Genomic DNA, 20,246 nt, shown 5'->3' on the forward strand with positions numbered 1-20,246 from the left:
GGTAAAATCAGAATATGTGTCAACCGTAGGGATCTCAACAATGCAATTTAGGAATATTAGCAATCGTTGTTGAAAATCAGTGAATTTCTGTCTTCTACTGGAGAAGGGAGAATGCCTACAACTTTAGATTTATTTAACATGGATAATCAGGTTAAGATGCAAATGTCACTGCGTCTAATATTTTATAACTATAGATGTATAGGACAATCAAGAACATGACATGGTGTTAAGAAGGGTTGTAAGGATACTGAAGGAAGCAGGCTCAACAATCAAGTTTAGCAAATGTTGATTTGCTGTGCAAGAAGTAACGTTTTTGGGCATTCAGAGTCAATTGAAGGGATAATGCAGTTGGATAAGGATAGGGCAGGAAAGTGCCCAGAAAATAACAAACAGTTGTGTTGATTTCTGAAGATGGCACAATAATATGCTATGTCTATGGATAATTTTTCCAAAATAACAAGGACATGTAAAACATTACTTAAGGAGAATGCCAAGTTTGAGTGGAATGAAGCAGGTAACATCTCGTTTGGGCAAATCAAAGCATGCATGGTTGATTCAGTAGAATTAAAATCTTTTGATGCGAGAGCTCCCAGAGTAATTGTCATGGATGCCAGTGCATTTGGTAAAGGTGCAGTACTAATGTAGGAGAAGAATCACACTGCGAGAGTGGCGGCATTTGCGTTGCATATGTTTAAGAGAGCTGAGAATATGTATAGTGTTAACTTAAAGCACGCGTTGGCATGTTGGAAGGTAATTAAGTACTTCCAGACCTACTTGTGGGGCAGTATGTTCGAATTAAGAAATTACTATGAGCCATTAGTAGAGATTGTCTCTACAAGAGTGGGAAGGAAGGCCACTTCCATATTAGCAAAGTAGATATACTACTTGCAAGAATCTCTCTTAATATGAAATATGTCCTTGGCAGTAAAAATATTATTGCTGACAGTCTAAGGTACGAGTAAACATATAGAACATGAAAATTCAATGGTTGCGAGCTTAGCTGAGTAACGCAAAGGGGCAATCACTGAAGAGGAATGGGTAGAGGGTGTGGATGAAAATAGTGAGTTGAATGAAACCAAATGCTGTTGAAGTGATAGTTTTTCTTGAGAAAAGGATATGGTGGTATTGCTAAACAGCTACAAGACAATATGGGATGAATGGCTCATTGATAGTGGTGTGGTATATTTTGTTGATAAATTGAGGGTGCTAGCGCCGAAATGGTTCACAAGACATGGGGACATGTCAGCGATTAAGCAAAATGCTAGATGTGGTTTTTTTGGGTGGCCTGGCGTGGACAGGTTGCTAGAAAGACATGCTAAATTGTCTTTCCTGCATTATGACTAATAAGTCTAATAAGTCACAGGGGACACTGATAGTGCAAAGTCGTTTTTCAAATAGAGCCTGGCAAAAGGTGACATGGGACATATGTGGGCCTTTTAATGGCAAGGGCCTTGGCAACGGGGTTGCTGGAAAGTTTCCTTTGGGTACGTGATTGCCTTTTCGAAATGGCCCATAGTAACATTTGTGATTATGATAAACACAGAATATGGAGCAGAGTTCCCGAGTAGTGTTTTTGTTAGAGGGAGATGCCCAAAAGAGATCAGGACTGACACTGGCCCCCAGTTAACATTGGGCCAAATGGAAGACTTCCTAAAGGAAAATTGTATCAGACATCATGGAACATTCTTATACCGTACCAGTGAGTGGGTGTAACTGTTTGTGTGTTGCGTGAAAATGTTCCATTAATTGTGTGAAGTAATCAACACTGGAAGCGGGATATTCATACGTTACTGTGGGACTACAGGTTGACTTCCTACAGTATTACAGGGAAATCATGAGTATTTCTCCTTATTGGCCCTCCTCTAACCATCTGCCCCTATCTACGGATGCACTGTAACATAATTCCCTCATTTCTGTCCCCTCCCATTACCAAGTACCCCTTTAAACATGGGCTGCATGATGGAAAGTTTCAGGGCCTCTTCAATTTGCAAAGTTGGATTTGGGATGGTCTTGTTCCCTTACACACAAGCGCACCTTGTGATGGAAATGTATGTGTATATGCTTAATCAGGAAAACACATCTTGACTGTTAATACTAGCGTTGCTCTTTCAAGATTGATTAATTTTTTCTTATTTTCTATTCTCAACGTTTTCTCCCTCGCAGCAGTACTATGTATATGTTTTTGTCATAAGGTGCCTCGAAGTACCTTATGACATCTTTAATATACTAATAATACCCTAGTGTGATCTTAATTTTTCTCGAATATTCTCTAAACATGTTGGCTGTATGTGATTTTTTAGTTGCAATCTTGCACTTTTGAGATACAAAAGTCACAGTATGAAAACTTTAAATGGGAGACAAGATACAAGGACTAAACCAAGAGACTTAACCTTGCCTGAGACATTAAACAACTGTGCCTTTAAAGAGCCTACAGGGTGATCTCATCTAGTGTCTGCCGGGTTTGTTTGCTCAATGGTTGACCCAATTTCTAGAATGTTTTGAACAATCACTTTAAAATCTATGGTTCTGTGAATATCCAGTGTGGTCAGACCTTAAATCTTAGTTTAAAGTGGATTCCAGTGAGAGCTCCAGTTTCCCTGGGTGCACCTTCCTGAAAAATGTGACTACAACCAGCAGCTCATAAAATATGGGCACCTAACCCTAGAAAGGCAATGGGAATCTACTATGGTTGCCAGCCAATTTCCAGCCTCAGTGTTCTCCCTTTTTCAACTGTGTCTTTTGAGACCAGGTGGAGAAGTAACTATTCAACGGCTGAACTGTGTCCAGCCCCCACTTGTCACAGGGCAAGAGCCCTGGTAGCCACTTTAAAGACACTGGAACTCTTTACCTTACATCAGTTTTGTGGAACGCTAAAAACATTTTCTGTAGAGCAGACCAGTTCACATTCGGATGATGTGCATTTAGGCATTCAACATATTTTTGTGCTTTGCAAAATATTTTAGCAGATTTCCAGGCTCTTGCCAAGAAATCACTTATTTGCCTCTCCTTGCATTCAAGACCATTCAGAAATTAGGAAAAATGGCAGCGGTGTCACAGCATGTTTATATATTGGCCGATTCCGTAGGGTACCTCTGTTGTTTCATATACAGGGGCAGTAAACAAAGCCATAGTGAGAGGACTGAGGTACAAAAGTTTATGAGCATAGCCTAGAATTCAGATATTCTCCCCAAGGCAGAACTTCATCTCCTAGACACCCGTGTTATTTCACAGTATATTGCTTCACTGTATGATTGCTACAAAGATTTTGGGGGTACATCGAGGCCCCAGAGGGAATCATTCTTTATTTTCAATGTTGCACATTTCGCAGTTGTATTTATAAAGACACATTTGAATAGATCTAGCTAGGAGTGGACACTGATAACTATTTGGGAGTCATTAGTCTATGTCATACATTATACCAGTTTCTATAGCCTTAGCATCTCTCTGCAAAGTCAAGGATAAAGTAGTATACCACTTGGCACTCAATCAGCAATGTGCTAGTAGTAACAGCTATAGAATGGAAGTGGTTAATGACAGTTACTCTCCAGAGAACTGCCAAGGAACTAGGTAGGCCCGGGCAATTTCTTTCTCAAGAAAGTCACAAAATTTCACAGACATCAAAATTTGAACTATTTTTTTTTACCATCAGAGACTGGATTGAGCAGAAAAAGGTCTTGCAGGAACCAGGGTTCTGGGAAATTTTCTCCTCCAACCAGTGTCCTGCTGGTTTTATGAGTGACTTTGGAATGCAAGGTATGCGCTTGTGTCCTATTGGCACGCTAGATATGCAGGTACACGTTGCGTAATTTTGCAAAGTCAAACTGTCATTTTGTCCACTCCTTTGCCTTTTGGAACCACTGGATGCCTTCTGGAGAAAAGGCCTGACAAGTTAAGGCTCGTAAGCAACAAGGCCCTGTATGGTAGCTTGCCAACCACCTGGTATTCACTCTTGTGACCATCTCTGAAACAGAGCCTGATCAGAGAAACAGGGAAATATGACTTTATTATTATTTTCAGTCCCTATTCCGCGACCTTCTTAGGCAACCAATGAAACATGCAACCGCATTCAGGTTTCTCTCAGCGGTCCTCAGAGCCGCCACACAGCAGGACCATCAGGTCTCCAGAACACATTAAAATTATGTGCTTCCGCACACCTAGCCAAACCCTCCTTTTAACTAATTTCTCTCCCTTAAGATTGGAATGGTTCCTTTTCAACACCAGGCAGGACTGTGTCCCAGTGTGCAAGAGAATGAAACACATATAATAGCAAACAAACCCAAGACTACCTACCTTTTTAGAAACTTGAGGACCTGTGTTTTTTGCTTTTTTTCCCCTTATATCCAGTCTAAAGGTATTGAGACATGATTTGGTTAACGTTATTCCACATCACCCCACTCTATGGACCTCCACCAACTCTCTTTCCCAGCAAGCAATATTTAGAAATCCAGCTTTAGCATCTACAAAGCCATTTTATTCTTTGGTATTGGGAGTAATGAGAGTGCTTTACTGACACGTGAAGAAGAATAGATAATACTCATAATATTTTACATAATAATAATAGCAAGAACAAAAATATATACCATACGAGGGATAGCAGGGGGCAAGAAACAACAGAGAGGGCAGGAGGGAGCAACAACACTAAGGGGATGGAGGGAACAAGCAACAACACGGACAGCGGGAGGAGGGCGGGATGGGTGAGGCAACAACCGGGCAGTAGGAGAGCGGAACAACAACACAGATAGCTGGAGAGAACAAGTAACGGAAAGGAAGTGGGGATGGAGGAGAGCTATGGGGACAGCAACTGAAGAACGCAGCCATGGAGGGGTGAGATGAGAGCAAGTAATGCTAAGGCAACTAACACTTTCACGGAGTACTCAACAAACAGAAGAAAGTAGCATCCAAAACACAAGCAGTAGAAGGACACAAGTACTTTGGCCATGCTCCAGGGGAGGGTCAAACAGAAGAAGAGGATGTGAAGCCAGCAACAATAACAAATCAGAAACATGCAAATAAGAGTCATAGTGAAGCCAACCAATGGTAAACAATGAGCAGACTCTAAGCCCACTGTAATCTAACAAGTGTCACACAAGTGACAGCGTATGAGCATTCTCGGGCAAGACCTAAAAAGTGGAAGTTCTAAAATGCTCCTGAATGTTTGTGTGACTCAGATCATTGAAATATATTTATGAGATGGAATCGAATGGTCATATCAGAGAAGAACCAGAGTAATTGTTTCCTTGGTAGAGGTTATCCTACAATTGGAGGACCAAATGGTACAGACAGAGATGGGAGCAAACATGCCCGTCACAAATCTGCAAACTGAATTACACACTGCCTTTTATAACACCACAGTATGCGTTGCGGTCATCTAAGACTTGTCCATATGAAGGTGATAAGAGGACATAAAATGTTTTTTAAAACAATGTGAGAACCCAGCATCTTCTTTAGTCACTCACCAACTGTATTTTTGCCTTTGAATCTGTAAAATGCTGCCCTGCCTGTTGGCTAGATTCACACTACACAAATTCCAAATACATAAATCAAAATCAACTGCCTAACGTATTTCCCCAAACATACTTAAAACACACCTAAAAGCACAGATCATGTTGCTTTTAGTCTTGCGCACTGAAGTAGGGTCTATCCTACATATGAGTTGTACAAGTGTCAGAGGGACTGGCAGACAGAGCTTAGATCTGCACTCATAAACACAGTCATTCATCGCAGTACGAAAGTCAGGCCCACGTTGGACTGCACTCGAGAAGTTACCCAGTTGTGGAGCCATTGGAAAGACATTGCACCCATGCTAGATATCCTCTCAGTGAATACCACAGTGGGCACATGGACAGCACGGAAAAGATTAAAGATGAGCTCATGCACAATCCGGCCCTATGTTCAAGCTCTGAACCCCACCAATGCTTTGAACCTCACTCTTTCAGGTCCATTAATTCCAGGATAGTATACATACACCGGAAATGAGCAGTTGGCATGACTGATGGGTTAGAAACAAAAGTTCTAGGGTATCTCGTTCTGACTCTTACTTCTAACCCGCTTTTCCCCTGCCATCACAAAGCATGGAAACATGTTCTGCAGTAAAATCCGGCAATCAAAAGGATTCTAGTCAATGTATTTTTTTTAAGTAACTGCTACACTGAAATTCAGGATATGGTGCTTGCAGAATACCAGTTCCAAGGCGCTACAAAGCATTCTCAGAACCCTTTCTTATGGATCAGGGAAGTTGAAGAGGGTTAAATGAATGGAGACGCCAACAGAAATGCAAAAGAGATTACCAGGCAGTACTTAGGAAGAGAGACTGTGGGGAACAGGCTTAACAAAAATGAGATTCAGCACGGAGCATTATAAGAGAAACAGTGTTTCTAGAAGCATGTGTGAATGGATGTCCATGTGGCTGCCCTGCAAATGTAGTTATCTGGCAGAAGTACCGCAGCGTTTCCATTGTGTGAATCATGAGGGTCATTCGAAAGGAAAAGCGCAACCTGATTAGATACAGCTTATCCTGTGATCCCTGCTTGGAAAAACCACAAACAATTGTTCTGAGATTGTGTAATCGTTTGTGCTATACAAGTGATAATACAGGGCACACTTAATAGTAAAGGCTTACAGAGATTGTTCAACAAATGACAGTCTGGAAAAGAAAACTGGAACATTAACCAAATGAGTAACATGAAATGCCAAAATATTTAAGTAAATACTACAGAGTTGGTGCGAAGAACTACTTGTTAGAAAACTGTATATGGCTCGGCAGGTGAGGCCTCTTGTATTTCATTAACTCTACATGCTGAAATAGTGGCAAATGGAAAAGCCAAGGAAAAATCTGTGTATTCACATTTGTGCTAGGGCTGAAACACGCTTTCTTAGCGGGAGAGACATTTAAATCCCAAACATGCACTGGGAGAAAAATCCAGTTTAAAACTTCTAGAAAACCTTAAAGCACACAGTTCTTCAAAGAGTTTGCACCAGCATCCAATATTTTCCTTAGAAATAATCTAGCCGCAAGTGATTCCATGAAAAACACAACCTGATCAAATCAGATCGGTCATCCCTTCCCTCATCATTCATGTATCAGCAGGTTACACCCTTCATCTATTTCCCTGTCTTGGATGTTGAAAAAGATTAAAACCGAGCAAGGGAGGGAGGCTGGTCACATCGTCCGCTGGGTGACAATACTGTGGACAACCTCATAGTAGTTTCCGCCAGCTGGTGAAGGCAGAGTATTCTTCTATGGCCACCAAAGAGGAATTGCGGCTGACGCGGGAACTGGTTCCCTCTTTCCTCCATGGCCGCAGAGAAAATCACCCACCCATTCAGTTCTGAAAGCAAGAAGTAATGATGTAATCTTACTGATTTTCAACACTGGAAACAGACTTGCAGAGTGCGGGCCTAACACAAGAACTATGAAATGCCCCAAGAATGGAAGATGGGGCACAAACTTTATGTCCTTGGGCCACAGTGGACCCTTATAACTGGCAAGAAAGCGGTGGGGACCCCTGTATTCAATATAAAACTGTTAGTATCCTGACTACTAGGGTTTGGCTTTTAATTGCTCTCTGCCTCATGGGTTCAGCAACTCAAGAATTATAGAGTCACAGCCTTACTTGAAAAACGCAAGAAGCGGATATCTATGTACTACAGAAAGTATCTTTATTCCTCTTGGCTCTGGCTTGGCACTCAGGATATGTGCCTGCCATAAAGCACACCTGGTTCGCCCTGTAAATTAACCCTATGTGTCTCAATTAGATTAGGAAACTTGCAAGTTTTCCCCAACCAAAAAATGCGTGTTCTACTTTTATGGCGCATGTTAGTAACATCAATGGTGTGAGTTCGATAGTGAAGGAGACTTCGGGGTGGTAATGCTAAAGAAACGCAGTCACACAGTTGAGCGAGGAAAGACCTTCACAAAGATTGGGGGTGCGAAAAAGGGCAAAATTACACTGGCTGGATGTAGAGAAGTCACACAGTCGAGAGTGAAAAATAAAAAATTCACACAAACTGGGTGGTTCTGGGGGGAAAAGAGAAAGACAATCACTGACCGAGGGACGAGAGACCATCACTGTGCCTGTATAATTTGCTTGCGCGTGTCTGTAGACTAGCAGTGTCTCTGAGCGTTCTAAAGTGGCCGTAGGGTGGCCTGCTAGCACTTCACCAAACACTTAAGAAGAAAACAGACCTCTACACAGGACTGTGGACAGAGAGAAAAACGTTCACCTTGGCTTAGGGCAGAGCGGGGAGATGAGAGGCATAGCGGAGGCTGACCACTGACGAGGAGTGCGGAGAGAAGTGGGCACAACGGCTGAATGAAGATTTTCCAAATAGCTGACTGTGAAGAGATTGTCACACAGCTGATTAATGAGAGCTCGCTAAAGAGCTGACTGGAGACGTATCGATATAAAGCTGAGCATAATCAGAGATCGTCACAGAGCCTGTTATCGCGAGACAGAGAGTATGAGCTCAATGTGCAGCGGGAGACCCTCTACCCCGGAGGCAACCAGGTTAGGTTAACTGCAAGAACTGCGAGGGCAGTGTGCACATTTTGATGACCAACAACTACTGTTTACGATATGCAAACACGCACATATGTATCATGCGTGGTCAGGCACGAGGCCTGCAGTGGAGCAGAGGTCAGGCAACTCCATGTGCTCCGTCAGAGGACAGCAGCCGGCCACAGGCCGGGGTCAGCGCGTCCTCTAAGCGCAGCGTGATCTTCGCCCGCCTCCAGGCCGCCTCAGTCACAGATTTACCCTCCTTGGAGAATCATGCATGAGAAACCAGGGAGCCAACTGGGAGGGCAGCAGAGGGCAACCGAGGAAACGTGTAGGACGGTTGTGGTCATCTTGTTTTTTCTGCCCCCCCCCCCCCCCCCACACACCGGTTGTAAAAAATCCCTACAGGGAATCCTGTTTGAAGGAGAGATGACAAGTGTGCCCTGAAGTCTTTGCCGGAACCTCATTTCCGACTGGAAGCTTAAGGCCTTGGGGGTGTCTACCCACTATAGGCCTCCCTGCCCTGTATTCCGAGTGCATGTACCCTCCAGGGATGCCTGGGCGTCATTACTGCTGCAACGTGCCCCCAGCCACGGGAGCTTTCAACCCTGACGCTTTTCCGCCCTCACGGTTCCTCTTTGCCACTTTCCTACCACTTTGTATATTTAAATCTGCCTGCTCGGTGTACTTGCCCTGCCAGACGGTAATTAAGAAGAAGTCATTAGTAAAGTAGAAGAGAAAATTACGTATTAATACACCCAATGCGCACTTACACAACCCACCTATAAAAGGAGGACCGGGCCCAGCAGGCACAGAGGTGCACACCACGATTCAACCCACACATTCCGAGACTGAAAGACGGCTACTTAGAGTCTTGCTGGTAAAAATAGGGTCAGTGCCTTGGATACTTGTGCAGGGTGATTCAAGGGTCAGGACCTTACACCTGTCCGCCTAGGGATGGACGGGGCCCCTTGCTGCCTAGGCTGTGCCCCTCCTGGATCAAGAGAGGCAGATTCAAAAGACTGTGCCTGTCCTGGCTCAGGAGAACAGGCAAACACAAGAAGATGATGGACGGACGGAGCGCTTAAATATTTCAGACATCTCACCCCCAGTCACAAATCTGGGTTAAATCCATCGTTCTTTTGCTCACCACGCCACCCCAGGTCATGCCCAGCTATATGCAAATCAGTCTGGACCCTGTTCCTCATGGGAATAGTCCAGCCGGAATTGCCAAGCCGGGTCCTCCCTGGACCAGAAATAAGCATCTTGGAACCGGTTTGGGGGTAACACCCCTCATCAGCCAGGCTTGCTAGAGTCCTGTGGCAAAGTGAGCAAGGGACCCACGTCTGGGCATACCCTGCCAACTTAGGGCGAACAAAGTAAACAATCACTTTGCCACTGGATTCAAGCTAGCCTGGCTGATATGGGGGTGGGGGGGGGCGTTACCAGAGATAAAAGAAAATGCAGTGATGGAGACTGGATATGTATTTGCCTGCACTTTTTAGGTCGAGCCTGGGCAGCGCATGTGCTGCTCTGCGAGGCATGCTGTATTCGAGTATGGACTTGAAGCTCCGCTCACTCTCTGCCCATATTTTTCATTGGCTTGTGTCATTGTCCTTTATAAATACTGGCTTCTGATTGGTGTAAAGGCTTGTTAGTACCTCCTTAGTACCGCCTTGTCTTCATTTGTAACCGCTCATAAAGGACTAGCCCTTTTACTTCCGTTTTTACACGGAATGTCTTATTTAATTTGCAAGCACTATTTTCTTTAATGAGTTTCTCCTACTGCAGGCATGACATGCTTTCCTGCTACATGCACGCTTTCACTTTCCAAGCAGCATGGGAAAATCGCGGCTGCTTCTTTGAAATGAAATAGGCCTTGCAGTTACAAGAGTTTGATCTATTAGCATTGTAACACTACATGTTTTTAGATCAGACTCGAAAAGGTGGCTTGTTTTTACGCTATCAAGATATTTGCTTTATGCCCGGTGGCAAAGGTCTAAATTTGAAACAAGACCATGATACAAGAGTCTGGATATTATTAGGATAGCAAGTATTTGAGCCCTTTTTGAAGGCCTGAAGTGTCAAACGATGGTTTTGAGCCAACCCAACATTATTGGTGTTTTCTCATTTTAACTAATTTTAATGTATTCAGAATCTTAAAGTGCCTATTTTAAGCTTTTTAATCACACCTCTTCCTAGAATGATGTAAAGGAGTATGAAGTGACTTTTTTTTACTTTTTATCTATGGTAATATGAAATATGTATGTTCAGTGATACTTTTATATGTATATGATCATGCTATTGATCGAATAAACTACTACTGCCTTCTTTTTATGTGTTAATTATCAGAACAGATAAATAAAAGGCATTCTCATTTACAATAGCTTAAACTCCTGCAAATGCGAGACGCATTGCAAATGCTTGTTATTGGCGTTGAGGCCTGGTATAAACTGTCTAAAGGTTGCCTCGTTTTCTCACTGTGAGCCATTCTTGCCTATAGGATAAGAAACCAACAGTGCAGCAGAAGGCAGGCCCAAAGGGCACACTAAAAGTGCCTCTCATGTGAGTATGATGGTTGCACTACAATGTCCTTTGAAACTAAAACACTGGGGATCTAAGGATAATTCCATGCACCCAAACTCGCAGTTGAGACTCCAAAGGGGGGAACCTACTGGTATAAATGCGTGGGGTTCAGTGGAATGCCGTTGAATTGCCCACACTTCTTTCCACATTGCTTCTGATCAACGGCTCTATATCCACGCTTGAATAGCCCATTTCCCGTACACAAGGGTCATTTTACTTCTGCTCTCCTCTTAGTGCCCTTTCCCCTGGGTTTATTTAACTAATGTGTCACTTCCTGTATATTTGACCCCCGTTATTTAGGTCTCTGACTCATGTGCCCTTTACCCTTACCCCCACTACCCCGGTTGCTTCAAACCATGCCTAACAGGTGCCACCCCGGATTTCTTTACTGCTGCCTCGTGGGCTCCTTCATACATGTCCTATGTGTCAAGCAGCGCACAGTACTTCGATCCACCACCCCAGCTACGCTGCAACAGTGATCCAGCAAAACCAAGGCATGCCTGGACCTAAAAAAAAACAACACATTTTCCAACGTCCAGAGCTTTCTGCACAAATAGATCTAAAAAGTACTTTAAGTTGGCTTTCTACCCGCCTGCCCTCCATTTCTATTAGTTTAAAGAAAATATGAATGTCAGTATTGGAAATCAGAAGCCCACTGCATCGGGGTCCGACACTGTGCCCTCGCTCAATAGCCATGTCAAAGCAGGGACTCTATGATAACAAAAATATCGGAATAATAATTTATAGTTGTAATTATTGCATATGCGATAAACTATGATAATGAAAAATAAGGCAATTAAATACAAAATTTAAAAAACATGGTAAACTAAAAAGTAAAAAACTACGTTCTTCAATACCAGCACCAATAAAATAATAAACCATACCATTATTGTCACCGTTGAAGCATTATTAACAGTAAGCACTAATAATTATGGCACGGATATCCAGTAGTTTAAAGCAAATAATACTTATTTAAATCAAGCGATACATTTACCAAAATATTTCGCGGTTTGCTGCAGTTGTCACTTTTCTGCTGCGTGTTTGAAAGCAGTGTTCTTCAGTCCAAAGTGGCAATGTATGGGGCGTGATTGGCAGCGAGGATACAGAATTAGACCTTGAGATGTCGGAATGACCTTTCAAGGTCATACATCCAGTACTGGGAGAGGGGCTTGAAGGAGCACAGCTTCAGGTACGGGGGCAGTCGGGCTGGGAAGAGGTGGATACCGGAAGGGGAATAAGTCGATGCTTGCCCAAATTAACGCACAACCAGGAGAACAGAGGTCAGCCTGTTCCGTTAGACCATTTGAACAAAGTATGTGTAATGGAACAAAGTGCCTTATACTGGACAAACGTGACCAAAGTGTTCGATCATGGGCTAATTACTTTACCACACTGTGCGCTACCGTGCAAGTCATTTGACAACACCGTGTGACCTTGGGCACATAATTGTTTAATCACGTTATTTTCTATGGGGCTAATAATAACACTACAGTGTATGGTCCCTTGTAAATCAATGCACCATACAGCAGGATTAGGGGTAACTAACGTCACCAAATTATGTTATATTTAGCCCCATCTACCCCGGATGCCTTAACTACAAGAATCCGGAACTCTGAGAAATAGGATAAACCCAGCATTAAGTACTAATGCGCCTGCTACACAGTTACTTGTTTTAATCCCTGTAAGACAGCTCTGTGAGCTAATATGCACGAGGCAGCGATCTGTGTAAAAACTGCGGGTCACTGGTTCTTATCCTAGTGAAAGAGTTAAGGGGTTATGGAGCAGCAAGCAGGGGGCTAGCTAGATGTAACCTCCAGTTTTCAACTCAAGATCGCCCAGAGGGCAAGTGTGCCTGCTAGAGAGATCTGTGTGCAGCATGGTTTGTGGAGATAAAGGGAGTGACAGAATCCAGTCCCACTGAGATAGTTCAGTAGGTTAAAGTCTAAAGTTGAATCAATAGTTGGACATCTACCCTCAACCAGTGTGGACCTGTACCCGAAGTCAGTACTGGTTGGGTGGGAGCATAAGACGCACCAGGGTACCCCATGTGCAATGGAATTTCTGTACAGTTGATGAGTGTAAGCACCCTCTACCTCTCAGAACAGCGCCGCGTATAATGTGGGCAAAGAAATCGTGGGATACGGGCAGGGTTTCTTGCACCCCCCCCCCCCTCCACACACACACACACACACACACACATACACTATGGCATCATAAAGTTTGTATCCATCTAAACACCCTCAAAACCAAACCCAGTGCTATGTGTACTAATAAACCACGCGGAGGTAAACGTATTTAAAATCTATGTATATAGCAAGTCGCGGGAGAGTACGGGGGCGTTAATGGGGAGCAGTCTTCGCAGAGATGCATCGGGAGGTAGATGAGGCGCCGTGATTACGGGGGGCTCTGCGGGATCGGTGGCACTGGCGACAGACTGAAGCAAGTGGCGGATGGGGCAGCAAGCAGTACCGTGGGTGCGCTCACCTGGACGGGGGCCAGCAGGCGAGCATCCCCTGTGGGTTGATGTGGGGGCCCTCTCCCCGGTAGGGGATCCTCAGAGCCGGGGTGCCAGCATCAGCATGCCCCCCTAGCCTCCTCTCTCCACTCGGCTTCTAGGACAGGCAAAGGGCATTGAGCACACTTCCTGCTCAGGAGCTTCCAGCTGACACGGGAGGAGGGGGGAGGGAGCTAGAGGCAGAGGAGGAGCTGGGGGAGGGGCCTCAGTGCTCCCCCGCCCCCTGCCCCTACCAGCACAGACGCGGGCGCCATGTGACCAAAGGGAGGAGAAAGCACGTGCTGCCGCTTCACGGCCTATGGGAGGGGAGGAAAATAGAAGGCAGTAGGCACAGAGGACGAATGCTGCAGTCAGAGCCAGAGTGACCGGAGCTTGCAGACTGGTGCTGTTGTTGCTGCCACGCTTGGCTGTGCAGCCAGATTTCAAGGTTGACAGACTCGTGGAGGCTTGGGTGTGTGGCGACTATTTTATTGGCGTCGCCGTGCCCACAATGGAGCAATTCAAAATGACACATTAATTTAGTTATTTATGTATTTTCGTATAACGCGCCCCTTACCCAAAAATGCTAGAGCGCTTTACAGCATTAAGTACAAGAACCCGAAGATATTTCTACATTTCAGTATATAAGGGCAGGTCATTACATAGGGTGTAGAAGTACGTTATTTGATGACGTATGCACAATAAAGAACTGGCGTATGGACAGGGCCACTGAAATTATGTGACCGGGGAGCACCTAATTATGCGGGTCGGTTGACTAAATTATGCAGCATGAAAAGCCAAATTATGCTGCATAATGTGGCACATTTTAAAATAATATTACTTCATTATTTTGTCATTTTTACACATGGTAATACTGTCTGGGCAAATATTTCACCTTATTAGTACCAGTCTAACAACCAAATACAGAAATAAGCAAGTAAAAGATGACCAGTTAACCTTTGTGAATGGCCTTCCACTGTACGCAATAGGGCTTTGGGGGGGCGGCCGACCAGCAGGAGGCGCGCCCCCCCGGGGGGTTTTGGGCGGGGGGGGGGGGGCAGCCGGAGCACGGGGGCGGTTTGGGCAGTATTTGGGCTGGTTGGGCTCCTTTTGGGCTGGGGGACTATTTAGCCGGCCATTTTGTGTGGCGACCCACCATTTCGGTAGATCGTGACACAACGGCCGGCTGGGTTTTTGGTGGCGCAAGCTTTGTCGCGAGCTTGTCGTGTTTGGGCCTGGGCGGTGTACGTTTGGCGAAGGAGGAGTAGCACTCCAAGTCTGATTGAAGTTAATTCGTACATTTGACGCTTTCTGGCAGTATGGCGTGTCGGGATGACCCGAGGGTGACGGAGGCCCTCCGCCTCCTGGCGGAAGCGGGTCGCACGGATTTATTGCGGCCCGACGCAAAGGTAAGGCCTCAGCGGCGCGCGGCGAGCAGGGTCGCCGCGGCGATTCTCGCGTGCGAGCCGCCGGGAAACGGGTGGCGGTGGGGGGGCGTAGCTACGTGGCGGCAGCTGCACCGGCTCGCCGGAAGCGGGGGGGGGCGGCAGGGCGGGGCACAGCGGCCCGCGCTACAGTTTGTTGGGGGTGGGGGGGGCTCACCGGGGAGGTGAGGGACAGGCGTTGGCTGGGGAGGTGGTGCAAACTGGGGGAGAGGGTGCTCGGGATGCAGGTCTGCGGCTGGGGGGGAAGGGGGAGTGACGGCAGTGGAGAGTGGGGGCGGGTCCTCCCCATTATTAATTGAGAGCTCAGAGGAGGGGGAGCGTGGGGTTCCCGGCGGCCAGCAGGGGGGTGCGCGGGAGACGAGGTTGCGGAGCCCGGGGGGGGTGGAAGAGCAGGACGGTGGGGTGCCGGGGGGTTGGTAGCTGGGATAGAGGGGTGGGGGGTGGGGAGAGGCAGGGGGGGTGGTCCCGGAGGTGGCGTGCATGCGGTCCGGCGGGACGGGGGGAGGTGAGGGACATGGAGGGGAGCGGGGGGTGCACGGGGGAGTGGCTTGGAGGGTTCCGGCGGGGTCGGGGGGACCGGGGGTGGGGTGGGGGGGCGGCACGTGGGGGTGGGGCAATACGGCAGGAGTTGGATTCACTGGAGTGGAGTGAAGGGGAGGATGCGGCGGGACGGTGGGGGGCGGGGGGGATGTGGGGGGTGCAATGTGGGGGGTGGGATGTGGGGGCATGGCGGTCGTCTCCTGCGCGGCAGGGTGGTCATTCATCAGGGGTCGGCAGGGGCGGGGGAGCGTGGGGGGATGCGGGAGGGTGGGGCGGCCCATTTTAACCCCGGCATGTTGGACTCCACTTATTTGTTTCCACAGGACAGGCTGGCAAGGCGCTCGGGAGAGCTGCATGCGGCTCCAATCCGCCGAGGGGATGGGCCGGCTCTGCCTTATGCGGGCGGTCGTGCTCCAACGAGGGACCTGGCAGCGGTGGCACGAGAAAGGCGGGGCGGTAAGTCCCCGCCAGCCCCACCCCAAAGGGTAGCTGCGGCCACTGGGGGACGGGGGCAGCGGTCCGTCCGCTTAGATCGGGACCCCAAAGAGCGGCACAACAAGCGGCGGAGGGAGAGTGTGGATCTTAGTGAGCTGCTACACGCGTGTAGGGAGCGGGCGGGTTTGAGCAGGCTGGAGCCCGCGGAGGGCGGCCTATGGCAGGACCCAGGGGTAGATTACGAGGATGGGGGAGTGACGCTGGATTATGAGAAGGTGAGTGAAGAGGAGGTGGAAGTCCGGGAGCAGGGGGGGGGGGGTGGAGTAATGCCTTGTCTAGTACCTTACAGGAGGCACCCCGTCGGAGCAAAGCGGCGAGAGTGACGGCCCCCCCTGTTCCACTGGTGAGGCGGCGGGATCCTGTGCGGACGCTGACCTTGATGCCAGGTAAGGCGGAGAACGGGGCAGGGAGGGGTTCAAGTGGGGACATGCGCACAGTTTCGATTGGCACGGATGCGGGGAGGAGAGGGGGAGTGCGTCTGAGTAAAGGCACGTACGTCTGCGACGCGGGGGTAGGACTGGACGGCGCGGGTTCCGCCGGGGTCTCCGCGGCTCTGGACAAGGATGGGGAGAAGGGGAAGGGCGATAAGGCGGGGAAAGAGAGCCATGAGCTGCCGGTGCGTAAGCTGCCTTATATGGGCATTACGAAACCTTTGGGGGCGCATTTGTCACTGGCCACTAAGGAAAAGATTTGGAAAGGGGACTACGTAGACATCCTGAAACTCCTGCATAGGGAGCTGACGGCGAAGGAGGGGTCCAAAGAGGAGGAACAGGAGTTAGCCAAGCGTCCGAGGGTGCCCCTGAATATAGAGAATTGGTCCGCGGGATTTTTGATTTTCGCCAGTGTTTACTGCGAAAAATATCCGGAACGGTCCGTCACCCTTTTTAAGTACATGGATGTGGTCCGAAGGGCACAGGTTACCTATGGGGGTTACTTGTGGTCGCATTACGATGAGGAGTTTCGGGCGCGTTTGGCCTGGGATCCGGAGGCAAACTGGGGGGAAATCGATTCGAATCTGTACCAGCAGACCATGGGGGGGGCAAAGTTTGGTAAGACGATCTATACGGCGAGCGGGCTGCCTCTTGCGCCACACCCCTTTCCCAGCCGCCCCACCCGTGGGGGGGGGGCAAGGCGACAATACCGGGGGGCCCACGGTGGGGGCCTGCTGGGACTTCAACAAAGGTCTTTGTGCGCGGCAATATTGCAAGTTCAGGCATGAATGCGCCAAGTGCGGGAAACGGCACCCGGTGGTGCAATGCTGGGGGACGGGAGGCAACCAAGGGCAGCAGCCCGCTTTGGGGGGACAACAGGCGGGCAGTCGGGGAGGTCGGTGGGACAGGGGACTGTGGGAAAGGGCTCGTACGCCGGTTAGACAGGATCGGTTGGAACCCCTGATGGCGTCTTATCCACGGACCGAGGACGCGGGGCTGCTACGGCGGGGTTTCCGGGAGGGTTTTCGGCTGGGCTACGAGGGTCCGCGCATCGCCCGGTGGGCATAAAACTTGAAATCGGTCGCGGCGCATAATTCAGTGGTCCGGGAAAAATTGGACAGGGTGGTACGGGAGGGGCGGATGGTAGGGCCGTTTGGGGAGGCGCCGATCCGGGATCTGATTATCTCACCCATCGGAGTGGTGCCAAAGAAGGAGCCGGGACAGTTTCGCCTGATCCAGCATCTGTCCTGGCCGGAGGGGGCGTCAATCAACGATTACATTGCGGCGGAATTGTCGTCAGTATCGTACGCATCTGTGGATGTGGCGCGGCGTTTGGTGAAGACGGTGGGGCCCGGCGCACTCATGGCGAAGTGCGATATCAAGTCGGCTTTCCTTTTGTTGCCCGTCCACCCGGATGATTATCAACTGTTGGGTATACAGTTCGACGGGGCCATTTTTGTGGACAAGGCGCTGCCAATGGGGTGTTCGATTTCTTGTGCGTTGTTTGAACACTTCAGTACCTTCTTACAGTGGGCATCTTCATGGCACACGGGGAAGGCGACGATGACGCACTACCTGGATGACTTTTTTCTGGTGGGACTGCCCGGTTCGGCGAACTGCCAGCAACGGCTGGACAGTTTTACGGAGCTCATGGGATACCTGGGTGTGCCCCTGGCGCCAGAGAAGACACAAGGTCCCAGCACGGTGCTGTCATTTTTGGGCATTGAGCTAGACTCGGTGGCCATGGAGGCTCAGTTACCGGAGGAGAAGAAGTTGTGCATGCTGGGTTTGGTGGACGACATGCTGGGGCAGCGGACTGTGACGGTGCGGGAGGTGCAGGTGCTTTTGGGACATTTGAATTTCGCGTGCCGGGTGGTGCGGGAGGGCGTACGTTTTGTAGACGGTTGGGGCGGGCCCTGGCGGGAGGTACATTGCCGCATCATCATATGCGATTGTCAGCGGGCACGAAAGAGGATCTGCGTATGTGGCGGGCGTTCTTGGCGCATTTTAACGGGATCCCGATGGCGCCCCCAGAGGACTGGGAGTGGGACGTCAGCATCTCTTCGGATGCGGCGGGAGTGGGTGGTTTCGGTCTTTTTTGGCAGGGGAGGTGGTGCGCGGAGGAATGGCCACCGCATTGGCAGGGCGGCGGGAGGAGCATCGCGTTTTGGGAATTGTTCCCGTTGGTGGTGGCGGTGACGGTGTGGGCGCAAGAGCTGGTGCACAAACGGGTGACTTTCAAGGTGGACAATATGTCAGTGGTACATGTTGTCAATCGACAGTCCGCTAGAGATCTGCAGGTGCTCAAGTTTTGCGGGTGTTTGTGCTGCGTTGTTTGGAGCATGATATCTTGTTTCAAGCACGGCATGTTCCGGGGGTGGACAATGACATTGCGGATGCTTTGTCTCGTTCACAGTGGCAGAGGTTCCATGGGCTAGCCACGGAGGCAGACGAATGCAAGACGACGGTGCCGGAGGGATGTGGTCGGTAGGAGACAAAGGGTCGTACAACTGGTAAGAGGGTCGGTGACCAGGTCAACGTGGAGGACATACGAGCAGACGTGGCGGGAGTTCGTGGACGGTGGGGCGGGGTGGCAGGGTGATCGGGGGGTTTCGGTGTGAGCAGGTTGTGCAGTTCATGCTGACATTGATGGACAAGGGGATGTCGAAGGCGACGATTGCGGGAAAGTTGAAGGCCAAAGCTTTTATGGGGAAGTTGTGGTGGGGCTATGCGCCGTCGGCGGGGGAGTTGGGCGCGCGCTTACTGGAGGGCTGGGTGCGAGAACGAGGGGCCACGGCTCGTCAGCATCGTCCTATCACAGGGCGCTTGCTAAGGGGTGTGCTACAGCGCCTGCCTGGTTTCTGCCATAATCGGGAAGAGATTCTGTTGTTTTCCACTCTTATGTCGTGGATGTATTTTGGGGCTTTCAGGGTGTCCGAGCTGGTGGGGCAGAGGGGGAAGCCAGGGGTGTGCTGGGAGGCGGTGGAGTTGCGGGCCGGGGAGGTGGCGGTTCGCTTGCAGCACTCGAAGACAGATCAGCGGGGTGAGGGGACCTGGGTGTTTCTGGGGCCCGCGTTGGAGCAGGACATTTGCCCGGCGGTGGGGGGGGGGGGGGGGGTTGGGAGGTTGGCATCCCGGTTGCGGTCGGTGGAGGGGGAAATATTTCGCAGGGTCGCGGGGGAACGGGTGACGGCGGCCCAGTTGCTATGGGTTCTGCGGCATGCCCTGCTCGGCATGGGTGAGGAGCCTAAATTTTTCGGGACGCATTCTTTTCGGATAGGGGCAGCAACGGATGCGGCTCGCCAGGGGTGGGGGAGGGAGGACATTATGCGTTTGGGGAGGTGGAAGTCGGATTGTTACCAGACATACGTTCGGGCGCAGGCTTCAGAGGGGGGGGAAAGTAGGTGGAATACTTCCTTTATGCTGACATGTGTCTCTTTCCAGGTGCGGTGGCGGGGCCAGACGTGGCCGGGTTGTCCATCCTCATCCTGGGCCACTCTTTCGTCAAGCGAGCGGAACGATATGAATGGGACAAGAGCAAGAACCTAAATTTAGACTTGGATCCTAGGTTGTTTCGATGTCAGTGGCAGGGGAAAGGGGGTATGAGATGGCATGAGCTTTTTCCGGTACTGAACAGGGCGGTTATGTTATGTTATGTTAACTGAAATTTGTAAAGCGCACTGACACCATGGGTTTCCTGGCGCTAGAAGGCAGAGGTGAGTGTGGGGGGTAAGGAGGCGGAGATTAGCCCGGGGGG

The 20,246-nt window shown here is 49.2% G+C and overlaps 1 protein-coding gene across 1 annotated transcript in view; it reads right to left on the reverse strand.

The window, feature by feature from the left end:
* LOC146798681 (estrogen-related receptor gamma-like) overlaps positions 1 to 13,751 on the reverse strand; it is a 54,594-nt gene extending 40,843 nt beyond the window's left edge. Inside the window, exon 1 of the mRNA XM_085625980.1 lies at positions 13,569 to 13,751. The gene's annotated coding sequence lies outside the window, so the exon portion shown is untranslated. The remainder of the gene's footprint in view (positions 1 to 13,568) is intronic.
* Positions 13,752 to 20,246: the final 6,495 nt, after the last annotated feature.

This window comes from Triturus cristatus, chromosome 9 (genome assembly GCF_964204655.1).
Source record: "Triturus cristatus chromosome 9, aTriCri1.1, whole genome shotgun sequence".
In the NCBI taxonomy this organism is placed as follows: Eukaryota; Metazoa; Chordata; class Amphibia; order Caudata; family Salamandridae; genus Triturus; species Triturus cristatus.